We start from the raw sequence: 25,575 nt of genomic DNA on the forward strand, positions 1-25,575 counted from the left end.
CAGCGAAACATGTGAAGTTATTTACCTTCATTGTTATCGGCCAGTTGCTCCACTCGACTCTCGCTGTGATTCATCCTCATTTCTACGCTGGACAGCTTGGCTGAAATGATCACAATATTAACATTAAATCATTCATTTAATGTATGCAGTTTGATTAAAACACAACTAGTGATTATAGTTAATCTGATTCGACATTAAAATATGATTTTTAAAACCTTAGCTCTTGAATTATATGAATCAAATATATTACAGTAGCTCAAAAGACGGAACTGCCGTCCTGGGCAGTTAACGTGTTTAATGTGATGTTTTAAACCTCAGCGTTTGAATCCAATATGGTTGAAGGACAGATTTATTTTGACCCTGAATTTATCCTGGAGATAATGTACTGATTTTAATTCAATCTGCCTTTTTACTACAGTTTAATGTTTTATGGCAGTGGTTTTCAACCAGGGGTCCTTGAGGGGTTCCAGGTGGTCCCCTGGCCGCAGCTAAATGATGCAGAGTTAGTAACCAAATGGACCCTTATTCGATCTTTAACTCTTGAGAGCGTAAAATGAAACCAAATGGACCCGTTGTGTTATGTTACATAAGATATTTGATAAATGTGAAGTTATATTACCTTCATTGTTATCGGCCAGTTGCTCCACTCGACTCTCGCTGTGATTCATCCTCATTTCTACGCTGGACAGCTGAGCAAGGTTGGCTGAAATAAGCACAATATTAACATTAAATCTATCATTAATTTAATGTATGCAGTTTGATTAAAACACCACTAGTGATTATATATCATCATATATGATCATTACGTCTCTGCACGCACGCAGTATTCATTGTAGGTATACATAATTATTTTTCTAAATGTGAAGGTAATTACCTGCATTCTCTCTGGCCAGTTGCTGGACAGTTGAGTCCATTCGACTCACATTTTGATTCAGCCACATTTCTACGCTGGACAGCTGAGCAAGGTTGGCTGAAATGATAGCATTATTAACATTAAATCACTCATTAATTAGTGCAGTTTGATTAAAACACCAGTAGTGCTTATAGTTAAATAATGTTTCTGAATTATATTAATCAAATATGGTTGAGGGAGAGATTTATGTTGACCCTGAATTTATCCTGAAGATCATGTATTGTAATACAATCCGCCTGTGAAGAAGGTCTTCATTTTTTATGTTTTTTTTTATTTCATAGTTAAACTATTTATTTTAAACTGAGTCATTTTGACCCAGCCAGTATGGTTAGGTTTTAAAACAATTCTGGGGTAGTTCATCTACTCTGGCTTCGGTGTTTCACCCCAGACATTTTATGTTGCAAATTCATGTCTTACGACATCCTATATGAACCTATTGTGACTTGAAAATCCATTTTAACCAAGTTAGACTAATTGAAATCACACGTCTCTGCTTCTGGTGACTGATATTGGCCCGGTTTCCCAAAGGACACATGATGTAAGAGGTATGTAGCACATGCTCAGATGCCCTCTAGGCCGCACACATGAAAATATACATACAAAAATATATATACTATTTTTTTAATAGTAAAGAGAGCCTGTCAGCTGTCCAGCAGTCCAAATATTATTAAATTACATGTCAGAATGGTAGGCCTGAGGGCTACCATTGCGTGGCACATCTATGCATGGAATGTCTATGTTCACAGGCTTCTGTGTGCGGCCTAGAGGGCATCTGAGCATGTGCGGCACTACAAGTCTTACACCATATGCGTGTGGAACTATAGTGGCCCTCTGGAGTGAGTGTGGAACTATAGTGGCCCTCTGGAGTGAGTGGGGAACTATAGTGGCCCTCTGGAGTGAGTGGGGAACTATAGTGGCCCTCTGGAGTGAGTGGGGAACTATAGTGGCCCTCTGGAGTGAGTGTGGGACTGATGTGGCCCTCTGTAGTGTGTGGGGAACTATAGTGGCTGTAACCGAGGACCCTACAGGGCCTCCTTGTCTGGTCTTGTGAGAATGCCGAGGCTCTAGGGACAGGGACCTAGATGCCTTGAACGCAGGTAGAGCCGGTGATTACTAGCGAGGTCTTGATATGGTGTCCGAGGTCTGCTAGGTGATTCCGGGTTCTTCTTACTCATTCTGTCTATAACCTGCGTAGGCATGGGTATTTATAGTCCCGGGACGTCGGGGTGATGTCACGCTCTGACGTCCCGGTATTGATGTCAGAGACCTCGTGACGTTCCTTCGTAACACTCCCCCTTAGTGAAGCTATCAGCTTCACTATCCGTTTCCTCTGGTCACTGCGGCTGTAGCCGGCAGCTTCCTGAGACTCGAACAGCCGCGTCATGGGCCGTGTGTAGTTGCGGCTGCATGACTGCGTCTGGGGCTTCTTCACGAGGGGCGACTGGCCGATGTGGAACCGGGGATTGTCGCTGGGTAGTTTGGCTTCGCGACGGGTGACTGGTGGTATCGGGCTGGCCCATGGGGAGGGCGATCCGGTGTCCGGATCAGGCATGTCTCGCAGACCTGGAGTCCAGGGTGGCTCCTCTTGATCGGCGCCGAACTCGCCGCTTCCTCTGGGGCGGCTTGCGTCGCTGGTACTGCGGGTTGGATGCAACTCTGCCTTGGGGCCTTGGCACTACGGCTGTAGTGCAGATGGGGAGTCCTCCCTCGAGCTCCCCCCCTCACGCCCATGGCGGCCATCGCCGCTCCGGGCTCTGGTCTCGTGTGTGCGAAGGCTTCCATCGGACTATGCCCTGAGGTGTGTTGAGGTGCTCTCGCAGACTCTGTCGGAGTGCCAACGGGCTTGTCGTTCGGACTGCGAGGACCGGGGGGTCGTCGGCGCTGCTGGGTGGTGGCGGCGCGTCAATGCTGGGGGTGAGCTGCGCAGCGGTGCTTGGGCCGTTGCAGCGTATTCATCGTGTCGGCGTGCGCTGTCGCTGTGGTTTGTTCCGTTTGTTCCTCTCCCCCCCTGCGTTATTTCAACGCAGTGGCCTTGGTGCGTCCTTTATAGGACGAGGCTGGAGTGTCGGACAGCACTAGGCTGCGGAACGCCGACTTCGCCGCTGACTTGCAGTCAGCGGGCCTGTTGGTCGGTGGGCGCCAGGGCCATTCGACCATTTGACGTTCGGGTCGTAAAGCCGGGCGACAAACGGGCTGGCGTTCGGGTCGTAAAGCCGAATGACAGGCCTGGCTAGCATGGGAGGGCGTCTTACAGCATCTGAAATGATGAGTGGAGGAGGCACCATAGCACCTCAAGCATGAACGTGGTGTGGGATCGTGTCCAGCTAGCGGCCGCTGGGAGTGTCCAACCAATGACTGACAGGGATACGGGCTCCTGCTGTTTCATGACTGATCTGAGGCCGGGCGGGCCGGGAAGTTCGGCTTTGGCTGCACGGAGCCTCGTTAGTGGTCCCGGCGGGTTGCCGGGCGGGGACGTGCTCGGGTCGATTGGTAGCAACCAGTCGTTCCTCCGATGGGCGCTAATCTTCTGATTGCCCGCGGTGATCATTAGCGGTTGCTTGGGCCGTGCCGTGCCGGTGTGATGAACAATTGCGACTGTCAGTGAGATTACCAGAATGGCCAAACTTGGCCGGCCTAGTCTGACCGGCCTGGCTTTGTTCGTTTTCGTCTCGTTTATCTGCAGCGGCTCTCCATCGAGCGGGACATTGTCGCCTCTCCTGGGCGCCGGGTGGGATGTCTTCCCGGTCTGCCGCTGTAATGAATGCACATGCTCGTCTCGAGGCGAGTTCACACAAAGGACAAGGTGGAGCGTGGCGACTTGGCCACTCGTTGGGGCGAAGTTGGTGCTCCCCTTGTTCCCTGTATGCGTGATGCTGGGTTGCGCGATGCTAAATCTCTTGGTCTCTAGCGGTGTGCTCGCTCTTGGGGCGGGGACGGAGACAGCCTTGGCTGCCAGCGTTGTGGCGGTTAGAGCTGTGCTTGAGACAGACGTCTCGGCCGTTGGCACTGTGGCAATCGGCGCTTTGGGGGCGTTCAGGTCGTAAAGCTGAATGTCCTCGGTGGTCGCTTGGCTTCCCTCGAACTCTCCTGAGTGGAGGTTCGCTGCCGGCTTTCCCTCTTGAGTGACGGGGTGGCCGGGAGTGCCGGCGCCGCGGTCGACCATATCGAGGCCGGGGCCGATCGTCCTCCCCCCGTCGACCGTAGCGTCGGGTGCTGGCGGAGGGGTACCACGTATGCTGCTGTCTCCACCCGGTGAGGCAGAGTGCTCACGGGCCTCGTTGTCCGGGTGCTGGATTCCAACATCGGTGGGCAGAGTGGGCTCTGCGATGTAGCGCGCTGGGTGGGGTGGTGTGTCTGCTGGCCGTGCCGTGTCCTGAGTGGGCGGGGCGTGGGCTCGCATCGCACCGAGGGCCAGTTGGCTAGTGGGCGGTTGGTCGTCGCGGTAATGCGGGTCTGTGCCCGCCGACTGTGCGTGGTAAGCATTGCCGGGTCCGTGCTCGGTGCCCTTGGGGGACCCGTTGGCTGGCGGTCCATGTTCCGAGGGCGGAGCTGGGGCCTGACCCGTACAGGCTGAACCGTGACGTTCGACGTCCGGGTGCGCATTGGCAGGCTCCGTGGGCGGAGCTGCGGCCTGGCGCATGCAGACTGAACCGTGGCGTTCGGGTCGTAAAGCCGGGCGACAAACGGGCTGGGGTTCGGGTCGTAAAGCCGAACGACAGGAGTCGGAGTACCTCGTGTTGTCGCCGAAGTTCTGTAGGAAACTTCGCGCGAAGCGATTGTAGGACCTGGGATCGGAGCCGTCGAATTTATCGAGGACGATCTCATTGCTGGTCCAACGCTCACACGAAGACCCGGCTGATAGGCTGGGTCGTCCATGGTCCGACCAAACGCTCCTGCTGTGCGTGGTAGGGCCGTTGTGGTGGGACGGGTAGCCGTTGCCGGGTCGGAGGCCGGTGCCAGCGGCGTACTCGTCCCTGCGGCGTGCCGCGGGGGGCGGTGGGCGGCTGCGATGCGGTTGATCTGCCGGCCGTTCGCTGGGGTATGGTTCGTCGTATGGCTGGTAGCCAGTGTCGGAACTGTGGCGGTTGGCGTCTGGCGGGGCGTTGGCTGGGGCCTGACGCATGCAGACTGGGCCGTGACGTTCGACGTCCGGGGGCGCAGGGGCAAGCTCCATGGGCGGGGCTGAGGCCTGGCGCGTGCGGGCGGGCGGCCCGTCGGCGGGCGGCCCGTTCTCCGTTCTGAGCTGGGCTTGGGGTCCCACGATTGTGTGGGCCGTCAGGGCTGCAATGAGGTCTCTCACGGCGGTTGCCTGCGTTGCCGAGGACGCGGTCATGGCGGTCGTGGCCGCTGCCGAGGACGCGGTCATGGCGGTCATGGCCGCTATTGTCTCGGCGTGGCGTCTGTCCTGGGCCGCTTGGGCTGCTAGGGCCACGTTGGCCCTAGCGGTCATGGCCGCTATTGTGTCGGCATGGCGTTCGTCTCGGGCCGCTAGGGCAAGGTTGGCCTCCGTTGAGGCGGCGTTGGCTGGCACTGTGGCGTCCGCGAGGGTGCGTAGGGCAGCGTCGGGTTGACGCCCGTCCTGCTGGGCCATGATGAAGATTCTCAGTGGGTGAGGTGGGGACTGTATGTAGACGGTGTTAGGGCGTCTTCCTTAGCTTTCGTCGCGCTGGGGAGCGGTCAGTCGAGATAGGGGGTAAGCCGTACTCTCTTGGCCTCTTGTCCAAGGCGGAAGGACCACTTGTAACCGAGGACCCTACAGGGCCTCCTTGTCTGGTCTTGTGAGAATGCCGAGGCTCTAGGTGACACACGTGTCTGTTTTGCCATTGGGAGCTGACGCCCATGTGACTCATCCGTGCCGTGGGAGAAGGAAAAATAGCATGCAGCAGAGGGAGTCCCTCTTTAGATCCCGCGGCGCAGGAAAAAATATATATATTTGAGTAAAACATGAGTTTTATTGAGTAGCGAGTAGTAGTAATGATCCATCCGTGTCCAGTGGCCTTTTCCAGTCCCAGGCAGCCCGGTGGCCGGCTGCAACATCCACCATCCCATCGCATGTCAACCCACATCGTCCTTCGCTAAAAGGTAATTCAGCCCTAATATGACATATGACATCGAGCCTACCTAGTGCTGATATCAGATAGATGTCGTAGAACCATATATAGATAGATCTAACTAGCTTAGTCATCGTGACATTCATAGTCGGAGAATAGGGTATATAACGCTAACAAAAACATCTGATCAAATTAATTTATTGTGCCGTGTCTTTGTGGGCCTAGTCGTGGCATGATCGCTACAAATAGATGCTTGTATAATTAGTATCACGATAAGACTAATTATGGCGACGTTAGAATGACACCAATGAGTGATCGGTAATTTAGCTGCCCAAAATATATCCAGCACCATTGGCTATAGTTGCTAACAAACACTGCACAAAGAGGGCAATAGTCATATTATTTGATCGTGATACTAATTATACAAGGATCCATTTGTAGCGAGCATGCCACGACTCGGCCCACAAAGACACGGCACAATAAAATCATTTGATCGCTAGCAGTCATCGGAGAATATATAAGGGTCGGCATTAGCCCAAACCGACCATGTAGCTGCTAATCAGCTACATTACTATTAGCTATTTGTAGCATCATGCTCTAAGACACGGCGGCACAATAAATGTATTTGATCGCTAGCAGCCGGGTAATAAAACACCATGCAATGGACATAGTAGCGTGCACTGACTACAGCTAAATGTTTATTTATTTTTTATATATTTAGAACTGGCATCAGGAGGCATCAGGAGGAGGAGGAGGACGATGATGATGAAGAAGAAGAGTCAAGGCTGCGATGGAGTTCTCCGACACTGAACCGGATTTATTCATTCATTTCAGGGGGCAGTTGTGTTTTCTATTTAGCCTACTGTTATATAGTCTCTGAAAGAATGACTCAGTTGTCCAAGAGTGTCTTAGAAATGTAACAACAAGCATCATTGATCGCATCCTTAGAGTATATATGATCGCATCATCATGACAAGAACATCCGGGTAACCCAACCACTACTATCTGACCTGTAACCCAACACAGCCCCAAGATGGTCCGTTGCTGCCCTCTAAAGGCCTGGCTGCATTGTCAGTTATTGGAATGTCAGCTAAACCCAATATATCACACCTACACAGTACAGTGGTTTGGGGACACTGGGGAGGCGTAACTGTTTTGTATGTAGGCCTATTTATTTTCTGTAATATGTATTATCATTTTATTATGTTGGTAGTCAGAAGAAATAAAAATGCACTTTTCCAATCCGAGATACATGTCATGTCTATTTTGTACACTATTCTGAGGTTTATGGTCTGACTAAGCGAGTTTAAACTGTGATTTACTCTGTAACGGTAGATAGTAAGAACCCAATTTATTTTTTATAATACAGTATACATTCAAATCTATATTTTGATACATATCATAGGCACCAAGTCATATCGAAACAATGTCCTTGGATGTGTTTTTTATCAAAACTGTGTTTCTTCATAACAGGTTTTTGAGATGCATGCATTAATAGACAAGGTACTGGTAAGACTATGTACACATGGTATATATCAAAATGTGCGTTAGAATGTCTACTTTTATCAAAAGAAAACTTTGAGTTTCTATCGTCTTCCAGTTCAAGGCTATCAGCAGTTTTAGCTGGATTGGTCAGTTTGGTCATGACTGACCATGCTATATATAGATGGCAAAATATCTACAGTGGTACATGTGGGAAACTTTTTATTTTTTTATTATTTAACTAGACAACTCACCCTTTAAAATGAGATATGTCATAGGTATGTACTCCTTGTAGAACAAAAGTTATTAGGAAAATAAAACTTAAAACAGCCATAACTTTTTTCGTTGTTCTAGAAACACTACATGGTGTAAATGCAGGCTCTTTTAAATGGCTTCCAACACAAAAACTAAACATTGTATCAACTCAGTTCATTTTTTTCCTGGAAGCAGACAAGTCAAGCTTTCTCTGAAGGTATTTTGTTGACGCACAGTCACAACAGAGAATCTTCAATAAATCATTAAAAAACGCTGTTTAGCCATAGAGAAGTCTAACATAACATAACAACAAAATGGATTTGACTTGAAACCCTGAGAGAGTTCATAATGACTGTTTTATGTATATTATGATTCATAATGACTATGTTTTATGTAAAATATGATTCATAATGACTATGTTTTATGTATATTATGTATTACCATGTTTTGTTCTTGCTGACTGAAAATTGCTCTGGATTAAGAGCATCTGCTAAATGCCTAAATTGTAAGAAAAACCATTGAATGTAAATAATCAGAGACCCTTTTCAACAACAGCGAAACATGTGAAGTTATTTACCTTCATTGTTATCGGCCAGTTGCTCCACTCGACTCTCGCTGTGATTCATCCTCATTTCTACGCTGGACAGCTTGGCTGAAATGATCACAATATTAACATTAAATCATTCATTTAATGTATGCAGTTTGATTAAAACACCACTAGTGATTATAGTTAATCTGATTCGACATTAAAATATGATTTTTAATACCTTAGCTCTTAAATTATATGAATCAAATGTGACCGAGTACAGTGGTTTGATAAACAAGGGGGCCATGGTCATTTTTCAGTTTTTTACATAATTATTATAAAACTAAATAATGTAAGCTTTCATATGATGTATTGTTAATTGAACTTGGAAAAATAATGTAGAAGATATGACATATGAGTCTGAACATCTGAAACTTGTTGAACCGGAAACCCAAAAGTAGAGAATTTGCCCTGCAAAGATTACAGTAGTTAAGCTTCAAAAGACGGAACTGCCGTCCTGGGCAGTTAACGTATAAAAGACGTCTTTACAGTCCTGGCTAACAATGCATAGTTGGATTAAAGACGGGATAACGTCCCTGGCGCTTAAACTATAAGTGTTTAGAATCTTGGGTTTAGGGTGGAAAGAAATAATAAAAAATCCCGTTGACGATTATAAAAACATTACGTCTCTGCACGCACGCACACAGTATTCATTGTAGGTATACATACATTTTTTTCTAAATGTGAAGGTAATTACCTGCATTCTCTCTGGCCAGCTGAGCAAGGTTGGCTGAAATAATATAACAATATTAACATTAAATCAATCATTAATTAATGCAGTTTGATTAAAACACCAGTAGTGCTTATAGTTAAATAATGTTTCTGAATTCTATAAATCAAATATGGTTGAGGGAGAGATTTCTGTTGACCCTGAATTTATCCTGAAGATCATGTATTTTAATACAATCCGCCTGTTAAGAAAGGTCTTAATTTTTTATGTTTTTTTTTATTTCATAGTTTTTTATTTTATTTATTTTACACTGAAGGGTCATTTTGACCCAGCCAGTATGGTTAGGTTTTAAAACACTTCTGGGGTATAGTTTATCTACTCTGTCTTCGGTGTTTCACCCCAGACATTTGATGTTGCAAATTCATGTCTTACGACATCCTGAAAATCCATTTTAACCATGTTAGACTAATTGAAAACACTGGTGAATGATATTGGCCCGGTAGATTTCAGGATTCCAAAAAATACGACCTGCTTTAATTACTTCAGTCTAAATTAGTAGCTTAATGAGTAGTATTACAATGTTAGTCTTTTTAATATCCAATGTTTTTGTATTTAAAGGGATAGTTCAGATGTTTTTTACTTAAGCTTTATGAAATACTTTCCATTAATATAGTGGTTGCAAATTAATTGATTGCCCGAGTCCCGTGGTGGGAGTTCTGCTCTGGTTCCGATTGGTTGAGTCCCGTGGTGGGAGTTCTGCTCTGGTTCTGATTGGTTGAGTCCCGTGGTGGGAGTTCTGCTCTGGTTCTGATTGGTTGAGTCCCGTGGTGGGAGTTCTGCTCTGGTTTTTGACCCATTTCTAAAATATTAGCGCAACTTTCATTCAACTGACCCCTCTATCACACGGAACAATTATTTTGGGTGTAGTAATATGGACACAAAAAACATAATTATGTGTAATAGAGGAGTAAAAAATGAATGTTTTGAGATGCAGCTGTGTAGTGTCTCTCTCCATCTCCCCTGAATGAATATTGTAATGTTTTGAGATGCAGCTGTGTAGTGTCTCTCTCCATCTCCCCTGAATGAATATTGTAATGTTTTGAGATGCAGCTGTGTAGTGTCTCTCTGCATCTCCCCTAAATTAATATTGTAATGTTTTGAGATGCAGCTGTGTAGTGTCCCTCTCCATTATAAACCTTCATGCTGTTGGTTTGCTTCTTCACTTGCAGCCAGCCTGGTTTCCATGGCTGTCAGTTTAACAAGGAGGGCTGAAAACACAAGAGCATAACATTCAGTCAATTATAAATACTAAATAGTTTCATTTAAAAACACATCTATCTGTAAGCGTGTGACATCTTCATCAAACCCGGAAGATATGCTGCAATTCCTCCTGAGGCATAAATACTACTTCCTGGCCTTTACATCCACACAGAAAGGTCCTATCTGATTATCTATCTATCTGAAAGTCACAACTGCTGCAACAACTGAAAATTAGTTCAAAGATTGTTGGACAACAACTTCAGAAAATGTATACATCCACATATGATAACAGCATTCTAAGGTTAGCAAGGAAAATCACCTCTAATACTAAGCATGTGTTGTATGGAGAATATAGGTTGCTACCTTCAGGAAGGAGATATGGTGTACCTGCATACAATAAGGTCAGACTAAAGAGGTCCTTTGTCCACCAGTCGACCTTGAGGCTTAATCAGGAGATGTAGTAGCCACAGGATAATCTAAGCGGTGGATATTGCTCATGTCTTTATGTATGTAAATTGTCCTGTTCTTTGTGTTTGTATATGTGTTCTGCATACTTGGCTGGGTAGAGAGGGCAGGGGAGGGGAGGGGAGTGATGTCATTCCAGTAGAATATTACACTCCCATCTTCATGTCATTCCAGCTGTTTTAACAGATAGAGACCACCATACAGAGACACTCCCGGAGTGGGGATAGGAAGACCCCTGTAGGATAGGAAGACCCCTGTAGCGCATGGAGTTCTCAACGTTTCTGGGCTGCGGACCCCTCGGAAATGCTTCGGCCATGTCTCTATTTTTTAAGTGGTGCAACCACTTCTACATCCAGCTTTGTCCGTGTACCTGTGTACCTGTGTCTATGAGCACGAGTATGTTACTCATTTATACCAGTAGGGGACGCCAGAAACAGAGAGAGGGGTAGTGCTGTGTCTCTAATGAGAGAGAGAGAGAGAGAGAGAGAGAGAGAGGGGAGTTGCACCACTTGGTTCACACAGGTGTGATTTTTATTTGAATTCTGCAAAGTAAGAGTTTTTGACATAATTATAATGATGGGGTGCATGGGGTTCTGGAGCTGAAACGTTGGGTAACCCCTACATAATTATAATGATGGGGTGCATGGGGTTCTGGAGCTGAAACGTTGGGTAACCCCTACATAATTATAATGATGGGGTGCATGGGGTTCTGGAGCTGAAACGTTGGGTAACCCCTACATAATTATAATGATGGGGTGCATGGGGTTCTGGAGCTGAAACGTTGGGTAACCCCTACATAATTATAATGATGGGGTGCATGGGGTTCTGGAGCTGAAACGTTGGGTAACCCCTACATAATTATAATGATGGGGTGCATGGGGCTCTGGAGCTGAAACGTTGGGTAACCCCTACATAATTATAATGATGGGGTGCATGGGGTTCTGGAGCTGAAACGTTGGGTAACCCATACATAATTATAATGGAGGGGAGGGGAGGGGAGGGGAGAGTGGAGGGGAGGGGAGGAGAGGGGAGGAGAGGGGAGAGTGGAGGGGAGGGGAGGAGAGGGGAGAGTGGAGGTGAGGGGAGAGTGGAGGGGAGGGGAGGGGAGGGGAGGGGAGGGGAGGGGAGGGGAGGGGAGAGTGGAGGTGAGGGGAGAGTGGAGGGGAGGGGAGGGGAGGAGAGGGGAGGAGAGGGGAGAGTGGAGGGGAGGGGAGGGGAGGAGAGGGGAGGAGAGGGGAGAGTGGAGGGGAGGGGAGGGGAGGAGAGGGGAGGGGAGAGTGGAGGTGAGGGGAGAGTGGAGGGGAGGGGAGGGGAGGAGAGGGGAGGAGAGGGGAGGGGAGGGGAGGAGAGGGGAGGAGAGGGGAGAGTGGAGGGGAGGGGAGGGGAGGGGAGGGGAGGGGAGGGGAGGGGAGGGGAGGGGAGGGGAGGGGAGAGGGGAGGGGAGGGGAGGGGAGGGGAGGGGAGGAGAGGGGAGAGGGGAGGGGAGGGGAGGGGAGGGGAGAAACACACAGTGGAGGATGGCACACGACAGCAGATGACCGATGGGCTGTAAAGGACAAGGATGGATGGATGGAGAGAAACAGAGGAGAGGAGAGGAGAGGAGAGGAGAGGAGAGGAGAGGAGAGGAGAGGAGAGTGTGTAATACAGTAGTAGAGTCTTCTCACAGACTTCCTGGATCCTTTACAATTAGCTTACAGGGCTGGGCGCAGCACGGAGGATGCTGTAGTCAGTATAACCCATTTAATTACACCTTACAGGGCTGGGCGCAGCACGGAGGATGCTGTAGTCAGTATAACCCATTTAATTACACCTTACAGGGCTGGGCGCAGCACGGAGGATGCTGTAGTCAGTATAACCCATTTAATTACACCTTACAGGGCTGGGCGCAGCACGGAGGATGCTGTAGTCAGTATAACCCATTTAATTACACCTTACAGGGCTGGGCGCAGCACGGAGGATGCTGTAGTCAGTATAACCCATTTAATTACACCTTACAGGGCTGGGCGCAGCACGGAGGATGCTGTAGTCAGTATAACCCATTTAATTACACCTTACAGGGCTGGGCGCAGCACGGAGGATGCTGTAGTCAGTATAACCCATTTAATTACACCTTACAGGGCTGGGCGCAGCACGGAGGATGCTGTAGTCAGTATAACCCATTTAATTACACCTTACAGGGCTGGGCGCAGCACGGAGGATGCTGTAGTCAGTATAACCCATTTAATTAGCAAGCACTTGGAGGAGCCAAAGGCGTATGCTCGTGTCCTTTTTGCAGACTTCAGTTCTGCTTTTGATACTGTAAGCCCTCTGTTACTTGTCAAAAAGCTAAATAACATGAATGTAAATCCATTCATCATTAGATGGTTCCACTTCATGTTAACAAACATATATCAACAGGTAAAGGTGAACTCAGTACTCTCAAGCTCTAAATTGTGTAGCACAGGTGTGCCACAAGGGGGGGTGAGTTCACCATTTCCTACACAAATGACTGCAGAAGCAGCCAGCCAAACAACTGGAACAAAATGGAAAAAACAGCCATGAAGGTATAATAATTGGTAGGAAAGATTCTCCATCTCTTCAGACAATCTTTGAGAAAACGGTGCTCAGTCTGTCAAATAGAGTGTTGTCTGATCCTTCACATTATATTATCTTCAGAGTATGAGCCGTTGCCCTCTGGTGGACGCTACAGAGCGTGTCAGAGCAACCGCTTCAAACTTTATTTTCTTCCCACTTCAATTGTTCTACTAAACAACCACCACATAGTTCATAGTTCTTAGTGGGGAAGGGACTTCTTGACCTTCATCAGTTATTTATTCCACTTTACTGTGATTGTGATACTATATAAACTGTGAATACTCTAGCACTTTTTTATATTACATACCTTCTCTTATTGCAATTTGCACTTCTCTTGTGATACTCTTGTGACTTGTACTTTGCTGCTACTGTGTATTGTCTTGTGAATTGTCTGTCTGTTTTAAAAAGCGTTGATGTACAAATGCACTTTTTGTCTCCCGTTGTCTTCTATATTGTATTCTATACATGTAGACATGAGTTCTACTGCTGTCTCTGTCTGCCTGTTGTCTTCTATATTGTATTCTATACATGTAGACATGAGTTCTACTGCTGTCTCTGTCTGCCTGTTGTCTTCTATATTGTATTCTATACATGTAGACATGAGTTCTACTGCTGTCTCTGTCTGCCTGTTGTCTTCTATATTGTATTCTATACATGTAGACATGAGTTCTACTGCTGTCTCTGTCTGCCTGTTGTCTTCTATATTGTATTCTATACATGTAGACATGAGTTCTACTGCTGTCTCTGTCTGCCTGTTGTCTTCTATATTGTATTCTATACATGTAGACATGAGTTCTACTGCTGTCTCTGTCTGCCTGTTGTCTTCTATATTGTATTCTATACATGTAGACATGAGTTCTACTGCTGTCTCTGTCTGCCTGTTGTCTTCTATATTGTATTCTATACATGTAGACATGAGTTCTACTGCTGTCTCTGTCTGCCTGTTGTCTTCTCTATTCTATTCTATACATGTAGACATGAGTTCTACTGCTGTCTCTGTCTGCCTGTTGTCTTCTATATTGTATTCTATACATGTAGACATGAGTTCTACTGCTGTCTCTGTCTGCCTGTTGTCTTCTATATTGTATTCTATACATGTAGACATGAGTTCTACTGCTGTCTCTGTCTGCCTGTTGTCTTCTATATTGTATTCTATACATGTAGACATGAGTTCTACTGCTGTCTCTGTCTGCCTGTTGTCTTCTATATTGTATTCTATACATGTAGACATGAGTTCTACTGCTGTCTCTGTCTGCCTGTTGTCTTCTATATTCTATTAAGAAGTGCTGCTTCTTAATAAAACACACTGTCATCAATCACAGGTGGGCTGTTCGCCCTGGGGGTGTGTGTGTGTGTGTGTGTGTGTGTGGGGGGGGGGGGGGGGGGAGAGAGGAGCAAGAGAGAGAGAGACAAAATGTTTCGTCGACTCATCATGGTCAAAGCATCAAAGCATCTCTATAAAATATTAAATGTTCTGGATTCAAACAGGAATGACAGAAATTACAACACATGATGTCACATGAAGGACTCAAAGCAACTCCTCATTGAAGCCGTCGTTGACAATTCAATTCAGTCAAACCCATTCTGACCTGAGATCAGATTCATACGAGGTTTCCACTGGACACACACTGGTCTGATCAACCCATTCTGACCTGAGATCAGATTCATACGAAGGTTTCCACTGGACACACACTGGTCTGATCAACCCATTCTGACCCGAGATCAGATTCATACAAGGTTTCCACTGGACACACACTGGTCTGATCAACCCATTCTGACCCGAGATCAGATTCTAAAAATGTCAGTCGTTCTTCGATTTTTCAAAAATAGCAGACCTACAAGTTCATAGATCTGCTATTTTTCAATAGCTAAAGCATAACATGATGCTAACACCAAAATGGGTTCCCGTTCAGAATGGGTTAAGGAGAACAGTGTCTCTCTCTCACACACACACACACACACACACACACACACACACACACACACAACGCCACACTATTATCATCCTACAGTATACGTTTACAGCCAGAAGCACTCCGGCATGCACAATCAGTGTCGCTACATGTTGGTTACAATGCAGAGGAACCAGAAACCTCAAACATATCCCACAAATTATGGGATGTATAACTAATGGAACCTGCAGTCTTCACTTACAGACACACACGTATAGTCGCAGTCCCTCCCCCTTTCAGAACCACGAGTGGCCCAGGAAATGAAATTTCTCCCATAGGATTTTCTTTAAAGTATTTATTTAAAGGCGGTTAAGCCAACTCGGATCGTGACAAATCATGACAATGAACACAATGTTTTGGGGCCGATCAAATAATTTATAAGAAGAAAAACAAAACAAATAGTGTTGTGTCTCCTGCCTTTATTTCTTCTTTCTAATGATTTGATCGGCCCAAAACATTGTGTTCATCGTCATGATTTGTCACGATCCGATACGATGCATTGTGTATGCACCATGTAGTAAATGCTGTATTCATAGTCTGGAGAGGGCAGTTGATTTACAGACGGGTAAAAGGGGCAGGGGCTGAAGCCCCCTTTGATGTCTATGTGTGCACGTCCCTGCAGCCCATGGGATCATACGACAGATGACCCCGCGTCCCTGCAGCCCATGGGATCATACGACAGATGACCCCGCGTCCCTGCAGCCCATGGGATCATACGACAGATGACCCCGCGTCCCTGCAGCCCATGGGATCATACGACAGATGACCCCGCGTCCCTGCAGCCCATGGGATCATACGACAGATGACCCCGCGTCCCTGCAGCCCATGGGATCATACGACAGATGACCCCGCGTTGAGACGCTTTCACAGAACCTTGTCGAAGAAGCTCGGGGTTGCAAACAGTTCATCGAACTGATCGATTCAATTAACAATAAAAAAACATTTGATAATGGTTGGTCATTATTAAACAACTTAATTTGTATATTAAATTCAGTTCCTATTGTGGGCCTAGGCCCACAAGGCCTAGTTAAACAGGCTAAACGTTTTGAAAAATTCAAGAGCTTCTCTTTACCCTAAAAGAGCTTTAGAGTAACATATAGGCCAGTGTTCCCAAAGTGCGGTCCGGGGACTCACAGGGTCCATTTAGTTCCATCTGGTACTTAAATTAACATTGATTTTTACAATATAAATCGGGGGTCCCAGAGACAGAAACTACTAGACTACAATATGCAGGTCAAACTGGGGGTCCTTGAAATGAAACGGGTTGAGAATATCTGCTAGAGCCGTAAAAATCTCCCCTCATGGGGGTCCCTGGCATATCTTTTCAAATGGGGGTCCGCAGGGCTACTTTGTGTCAATTTGTCTTTTTTTAATTATATACCATATTGAGGCCAAATGTGTGTAAATCTATGAAATCAATCAATTATCAATTACCACAATTTTGTGTAGTAAAAGGTGTATGTGGGTCATGTGACCACAGCGTTGTTCTCCACGACTAATTACAGGCCGTGTGCTTTGTTCTCCAGACAATAGGCACACATGCACGAGGGAAACGGCAGCATGTGTGTGTGTGTGTGTGTGTGTGTTAGAATGTGTGGTGTGTGTCTGCGCATGTATTCCACATGCTTACACTGTGTCTAACATTCATGCACTACTGCTGTGTGTGTGTGTGTGTGTGTGTGTGTGTGTGTGTGTGTGTGTGTGTGTGTGTGTGTGTGTGTGTGTGTGTGTGTGTGTGTGGTGTGTGTGTGTGTGTGTGTGCGTGTGGGCGCGTGCTTACTCTTAAGTCTGTATATATACGGACGTGGACGATAGGTGGCGCCATATCCCAGGTCCTACTCCGTCTATATAATGGTTGAGGCCTATGGAAGCTTTTAACCCATTCTGACCTGAGATCAGATTCATACGAGGTTTCCACTGGACACACACTGGTCTGATTAACCCATTCTGACCTGAGATCAGATTCTAAAAATGTCAGTCGTTCTTCGATTTTTCAAAAATAGCAGACCTGCAAGCTCGTAGCACGCCACTCGGTGGCGCGCTATGAGCTTGTAGATCTGCTATTTTTCAATAGCTAAAGCATAACATGATGCCAACACCAAAATGGGTTCCCGTTCAGAATGGGTTAACAGTGGTCCGGTTCCTATAAACCATAAGTCGGATTCTAAGTCCTTGGTGGATTTTCTGCCATCCACATTTCGGATTTAATTTGTAGGCCGTGTTGGACCCCAGAAAAAGTGCCTAGAAAATGAGTTTCGTTCCCGCGTCATGGGCACTACTCATTCAATGCATTTTTTCATAGATAATACCCTTCTGGACTTTGGGTTAAAAGTTCTACTCATAATATCCTGCAGTATTTTGTCACAGGCCAGAAATGTATATAAAAGTATATAAACAAAAAATGAAAATCTTCTGCTGCCGTTTTTGCTTGTAAAATGTGTTATATTGATAACGGATGCCAGATTTTGGCAACACAACATCTTTATGTCATAAATACATATACCTAACATCTGAAACAAGTACTGGTGCCTTAGTTTACTCATACGTTAATATAGATCATGAAATGTAGCAAATTTGTTAAAAAAAATAAACAGGTACTCAGGTATCTCAGGTACCAGAGATAGAAGGGGGATTAGTGCTCCCAAACATAATGTATTACGACTGGGCATCACAAATTAGATACATAGCAGAGTGGGTAAATAAAAAAGATACAAATTCATCTTTTCTTGACTTGGAGGGTGTTGGATGTCTGTCTGCTCTTTCTGAGTTGCCATTTATAAACGGAGCTATTTCACTCCACGGGATAAGAGAAAGCTTTATCGTGAGAAATAGCTTGAAATCTAATACGTAAACATTTTGGTATTACTAATACATACTCTGTTCTTGCTCCAGTTTTTTGTAATCCTGACTTTGCTCAATCATGTTCAGATGTTGGGTTCAGAGCCTGGAAAGAGGCTGGCATTTTAAAAATACAAGATCTCTTTCTGGGTGGAACCTTAAAATCCTTTGCCCAAATTAGAAATGAATTTAATTTGCCTCAAGTACAATTTTTCAGGCATCTACAAGTCAGCAGTTATATTCAATCTGTACCATTATACAAAAGAGAGGCGAGGGAAAACAACCTGGAACAAATATTAATGAAAGCCTCTTCTTTAAAGAAGACGGTGATAAGCTATATATATTCTCAAATGTTCACTAAAAGCCCAAATATAAGCAGTAAAACATTTTGGGCAGAGGATTTGGGTTACCAAATTGATTCTAAAAAGTGGAAAAGAATCTTGCTAAATGCAAAACAAATGACATGCTCTAACAGAACTCATGAGACACAGTACAAGATCATTCACAGGTTACATGTAACTCCAGCTATACGCAGTAAATATGATCCAACATGTTCTGGGCAGTGCTTTAAATGTAAAAATAATACTGGTACATATAGCCATTTAATGTGGTCATGCCATAAAATCAAAACATTTTGGCAAAGTGTTCAAAGGGAGATTTTGAAGATCTTTGAGATCAGGATACAGTTAAACCCAGTGAACTTGGTACTGGGATTAGACTTTGATTATGACTTAAGATATAGATACATTTTACGAATAGCCCTTTATGTCGCACGGCTCACAATTCTACAAAAATGGTTAGATGAGGATCCCCCTGACATACAATTATGGTATGAAAAACTCATGTCGATATTGCCAATGGAGAGATTATCATATGTATTAAGAGGCAATCTTACTGACTTCGTCAGAGACTGGTCACCTATTGCAAGATTTTTAAAAGAGGAATGGAAAAGAGTAATATGTATGGGTGTAACAGTATGAGAAGAAGTTATACGAGTATGTGTATGTATATATGAGTATGTGTATGTATGGGTATGCAGGGATACATATATATGTGAATGTATATGTATATAAGTACCAACTGTATGATAGAGTATACCTGACTACTTTTCTGTATTATTTGCTGGCATGTTGTTGTTGATTTTGTTTTGTTTTGTTTATGTTTTATGTACGTCAATGTGATCTATGTCAAATAACTGAAAAACCAAATAAAAACCATTGAAAGAGGAAAAAAAATAAACGCTTCAACTAACATTATTGGCACCCAGCACACTGAAACATACACATAGTAAATTGAGCAGAAATGGGTAGAAGAAAAGCAGTGCACCTTGGCCCAAAATGGCTGGTCTATCAAAATGTTTCCACGCCCCCCTAATTTGGAATAATGCAAACTAACTAACAAAAACGCAATAAAGGTCAGAGTTATTTCAACATATTGTATGCAACATTTATTAAAGTACCACAAACTGTCACAGCATCTGACATTTCAGCAATAGTCCCGGGCCTTACGGATATTTCCATGCCAATCAATATTAAAGGGACCAAATTTGTCCTGGATGTAGCCCAGGGCATGCTCTAATGATTAAGGATGTAGCCGGATGGGCATGCTCTAATGATTAAGCTAGGGCGCCCGAGCCTGTGACCTTCGGGGGTCACCATGGAGGCCAAATCCAATAGGGCTGCCACCTAAAACAGTCTTGGCTGTAACTTTTGAACCAGATGAGCTACAAATGCGGTGTCTATATGTATTGAGTTATTGGACCTTTACAAACATGTTGGAATACTTATCATTACAATGGGGTGTGTCTGGTACGCTAATTTGCATTTCCAAGATGGTGGCTATGTGAAAAGGAGTTATAACTTAACTTTTGACAATTTCAGTCAAGTCGATTTAATGTATTTTACTCATTAAAACACATTGGAATGTTCCAAATCATGATTAAATGAAAGACTATCTAGAACACAGCATTATGGTGTACAGCTTCATCGCTGTATGCACCTAAACCATCCACTCCATGTGAGCTCCCCACGACGGAGCCCGCGTCTTCCTCACCAGCCATTTGCAGCATCCTGTTGCATACGCTAAAAGATCTGAGCATTCCAGCAGAACACGTCATCAGTGCATCACAGCAGTCAGAAACGGGTCTCAGCAGCGTACGTATTTCCTGTAGGCGGACTCGACATAGCTGCGGGGTTTAAACCCTCACCAGGCGCACCTCTTCTACTACAGTGAACGGTAGAGTGACTGATGTTAGTCTGCCTCAGGTCAAACATTACTCTTTTAATTGCTTTTTACTAACACTATCATTACAAAGATGCCCAGAACATTGAGATGAACCTGTTTAGTTTATGGCTGCTAACACTATCATTACAAAGATGCCCAGAACATTGAGATGAACCTGTTTAGTTTATGGCTGCTCCAACAGCAATGGCAACATTCCAAGAATGTCAAAATGTCCACCGTGGGGTCCAGAGCCATTGAGTAATGGTTGAGACGAAGCAGTGAAAGGTCATACTAAGCCTTTAAAGTAGCATTTGAATGACTCAATGGCTCTGGTCTCAGACACCGCGGTGGGTATTTTGACATTCCGTTTCTTTAGTTTTTTTGGAATGTTGCCACTGCTGCTGGAGCAGCCATACACTAAACGGGTTAATCTCGATGTAAGCTGAGACCATGAGACCCGTTTCTGAATTCGTCTATAGTGTGAGCAGGAAAGGTGACCTTGGGGAGCGCCTGTGATGTACACCAGCACCTCTGAACAGACAACCCTGCAGTCTCACATACTGCAGTCTGCCCCAGAGATTCTTACATCTTAGATCCATGCCACCAAACCATGCCCCCCCCCCCCCCCCCTTCAACACAAGCTTCTGCAAGCAGCTGTGACTGGATAGTTTTGAAGACATTGAAGAAGTTAAAAAAGCATGATTCTAACTGTATTGCCCAGGGTGTCAAGGTGTATGAATGCCTTGTTTAGCATGTAGAATAGATGACATCATCAAAGCCAATGTCCACCTGGTATGCAGACTGAAGGGGGCCAATGTAGTCACTCACCATCAGTGAGTGACGATTCTATACATGTGGTGGGGAGTTCTCTTTTCTTTAAATCATAACTCGCTCATTTTTTGCTCATTTAAAAAAATTCAAAATACCATGTAAACTACGGAATACGGTCTTTCATTTTGGTATATAGATCGGTTGTGTAGGCCCTCTCTACGAAAAGATATCAAGTGAAAAGGAAATGTCGGGGAATCGGGTTATAAAAGACACCATTATCAAGCAGCAAAAAGGCGAGTAGGCCTATGGGGGAGGAAGGGGGACGGCGGTCCATTGTGCCGATAATAGCACGACAGAGTAAGAGATATATGCCTAAAATCATATTTACAAAACGTTTCAAATGGGGAAAAAAAACAGATGATTTCAATCGAATATTTAGACAAAAGGGGAACTTTCTCTGGACTCCATGGGCTAAGAAAATAAACGTTTAAATCTCAAATCCGGTCAGAACGACCGCTCCGACGTCGTAGTGTTAAAGGGGGGATGACACGCCCCTCGGGAGGTATTAAGGCTATTAAAATTAGTATCTTGGATTGTGACACAATCTTGGGAACGCACAATTTGACCAATAAAATTGATCTTGTATCTGGGCTAAGGGCAGAGCGGCTCTGGGCTCTGCCAGTTAGCATTCCTGGTGGCTATCAACTCATGCTAGTGGTTCTCAAGTAGTTAATACAGTATCACAATCATTTCAACCACGATGTCCATTCACATAGGCTATGTTGGCTATATTCAAAGATGGCGCCCGCAACTGCATTGTTGTACATCTGCCATTGTTTGAAAAATACAATATCAATCTGAGGGTCCACAAGCCACAGTGTGTGTGTGTGCTCACGCGCACACACACACTGTGGCTTGTGCCATGTGCACGCTCACGCGCACACACACACTGTGGCTTGTTCCATGTGCACACTCACGCGCACATGACACACACACTGTGGCTTGTGCCAGGGTACTGGCCAAGATTGCACAGACAACCACTCCAAAGCATGTCGAGTACTACAGGGTTGGATAGCGAACATGCATGTGTGTGTGTGTGTGTGTGTGTGTGTGTGTGTGTGTGTGGCTATGAGATAGAACGCACGACCTTACTGCTTCTACATCTTCTTCTAAAGGGGCTCCTCCCTCCAAACCACACACACACACACACACACACACACGCTTAATTGCACCAGCAGACTCTCTAGTGTGCCCATGCACAAAACTCGCATGCTCACTCTCACACACACACACACACACACACACACACACACACACACAGTCATGTTCACCACAAGGTCCAATTTGGACCTGAGGAGGAAGTGGGAGGGGGAGGGAGGGATGGGGAGGAGAGGAGAGGAGAGGAGAGGAGAGGAGAGGAGAGGAGAGGAGAGGAGAGGAGAGGAGAGGAGAGGAGAGGAGAGGAGAGGAGAGGAGAGGAGAGGACATGGGGGAAGTAGCATGATGTGAAGGAAGGTGACACCCACACACACGTGTGCGCGCACGCACACACACACACACACACACACACACACACATGGTGTTTGACCCCAGAATGACCTTGGCTCTGTGTGTGTGTGTGTGTGTGTGTGTGTGTGTGTGTGTGTGTGTGTGTGTGTGTGTGTTTGAGAAGCACTGGTTTATAGAGCGTGAGGCAGCTCCATGGGCTGGAGTTATTTTACACACTTCTCACTGGCTCTGTAATGTCCAGCCTCAACAGGCCACACTGGGCCTATTACTGACGGTAGACGTGACCTATGCAGACACTGAACCCCTAATTGCTCCTGATGTGCTATTTGGTGCCTTGCATGGTTTCCGCTGCCATCGGTGTATGAATGGGTGAATGTAATGCACAATCTATGTAAAGCGCCTTGGATAAAGGCGCTATATAAATGCACCATTTACCATTTTACAGAGAGAACCAATGCACTGTGGGGAGTCATACAGAGAGAACCAATGCACTGTGGGGAGTCATACAGAGAGAACCAATGCACTGTGGGGAGTCATACAGAGAGAACCAATGCACTGTGGGGAGTCATACAGAATGCCCAGCAGTGAGAGGGAATGAATGTACTGTGTGCACACGTTAACATGGGAGAGAGAGAGAGAGAGAGAGAGAGAGAGAGAGAGAGAGAGAGAGAGAGAGAGACTCATTGGAGGCAATGCATGCAGGGTTCGGTGTCTTTGCCCAAGGACACTTTGACATGTGGACAGGAGGAGGAGCCGGGATTCAAACCACCGATCCAGGGATCATTGGACGACCTGCACTGCCTCCTGAGCCACACCAGGGGGAGCATGTGGGCACACCATTGCTCCAATGCCTATCAGACTTAGTACAAAACACTATTCAGGGTCATGAGGATAGCCAAAGCAAACCAGGGGGCCGGTCAGGGACCCGATAACACTTCAAGTGGCCATAACAGTGAGTGACCATTGCTCTGATCAGCACATTATAGGTCTGCTATATAGTGGCCTGAATATCTAGTCCAATTGGGGGGGGGGGGGGGGGGGTGGCCGAGTGGTCCAGGTATTTATTTTAAAAAAAAGACCTGCGTCTCAGTCCATAAATGTACAGGAGTCACGATGATCACTGACACTGTACACTGTACACACACCTATAGAATGTCAACGCACACACCCGCTAACACAGTATAGTGTCCAATGTCTATATCCGCACTTACACGTGCACACACACACACACACACACACACGCACGCACACAGGCAAGTGAAGACAGCAGCTGGAGGAGGAGAGAAGAGAGAAGGGAAGAAGGCAGAGGAGAAGGAAGGACTGAAAGAGCGAGGGCAGGCATCCCTTGTGTGTGTGTGTGTGTGTGTGTGTGTGTGTGTGTGTGTGTGTGTGTGTGTGTGTGTGTGCTCTATTCATACATCCCTCCCTGCAAAAATAAAAACACTTTGTATAGAGAATGTATTAAAAGAAGAACTAAAGAGGCAGTATAAAAATAAGTTAACAAATATTATAAGGGGATGCAGGAAAGATTATTATAGCAAACTATTAGATAACAATATACTAAATAGTATTATTAGAAATGACTCTGGGAATGTAAAGTATCCGCAATATTTTTCTGATAAGGGCACTAATAATTACAATATGGAGGAGGTAGTTAATAGTTTTAATAATTTCTTTGTAAATGTAGGACCAAAATTGGCTGAAAATATTTCTGATCCTGAGACATCTGATGAATACACTGATAATATCATAGAAAGGAATCCCTGCTCAATGTTTCTTACAGCAATAGAGGAGAGAGAAATCATAGACATTGTTGATAACTGTAGTAATAAAATGTCCACTGACTGTAATGATATAGATATGAAACTAGTAAAGATGATAATTGGAGGGATTTCTAAACCATTAACATACATCTGCAATTTATCATTTCAAAACTGGTACATTTCCAAACGGCATGAAAATAGCTAAAGTCATACCACTGTTTAAATCTGGAGACAGTCACAACTTCACAACTTACAGACCTGTATCATTACTTCCACAATTCTCCAAAATGTTAGAAAAACTGTTCAACAACAGATTAGATTCTTTCATTACTAAACACAGTCTACTCAGTGACAGTCAATACGGATTTAGAGCAAACAGATCGACAGCGATGGCATTAATGGACTCGATTGAGGAGATCACTAATTCCATAGATAAATATAAATATGTAGCTGGGGTATTTATAGACCTTAAAAAAGCATTTGACACTATTAATCATAACATTAATTAATAAATTGGAAAGATATGGTATTAGAGGAAGAGTATTAAATTGGGTGCGAAGCTATTTAAGTGACCGGAAACAATTTAGATGCAAACAGCAAACCAATACAAATACAAAATAGAGACAACCTATATGCTTGCTGATGTTAAAAGAATGATGTTTCACCATCTAAAGCTGCCAGCTTTGACACACCAGTGACCAGTTTACCACAAGGCAAACAGAGACATACACATTTTAACAATCAGCAATAATCTGCGCAAACCATACACCTGCCAAACCAACTTAACCAAACCAATGTAACCAACGTACCAGACATAATTTATCTAAGATGAACCAACTATGAACCAACTATGAACCAACATTAAGACAAACTCCAAAATGTATTCCAGCCCAACCAATTCAATCTGCATCCAGCACACCAGGCCTTCTATCAGCAACTAAGATTACCGGTATTCTTGAAGCATTTAAGAATAGAGGAACAAGGATAAAAGGTAGATACAAGACAGAAACAGGCCAGATTTGAAAATGACAAAACACAGTTCACGTTGTCCAACATAATACATTTTCTGATCCAACATACAAAATGCAGTCATTCAGTTCCCTTTAATAAGGCCAACCTGAATGAAACAGAGGGTGGAGGCTCCTCCCAGTTCACCACACCTATCCATCCAGCATTGCCCTTGAGCAAACCCCCCTCCCTAACCGACCCATATGTCAGAAGGACCAAACCCCCTCCCTAACCGACCCATATGTCAGAAGGACC

General features: G+C 45.1%; 1 long non-coding RNA gene across 1 annotated transcript in view; it reads right to left on the reverse strand.

Moving 5' to 3' along the window:
* Window positions 1-627: 627 nt before the first annotated feature.
* The window catches only part of LOC308316196, a 224,131-nt gene continuing 199,183 nt past the window's right edge, over window positions 628-25,575 (reverse strand). Inside the window, exon 3 of the long non-coding RNA XR_013964130.1 lies at window positions 628-703. This is a non-coding gene — a long non-coding RNA (uncharacterized lncRNA). The remainder of the gene's footprint in view (window positions 704-25,575) is intronic.

Source organism: Protomyctophum bolini (assembly GCF_963924005.1).
Source record: "Protomyctophum bolini genome assembly, chromosome: 5".
Classification (NCBI taxonomy): domain Eukaryota; kingdom Metazoa; phylum Chordata; class Actinopteri; order Myctophiformes; family Myctophidae; genus Protomyctophum; species Protomyctophum bolini.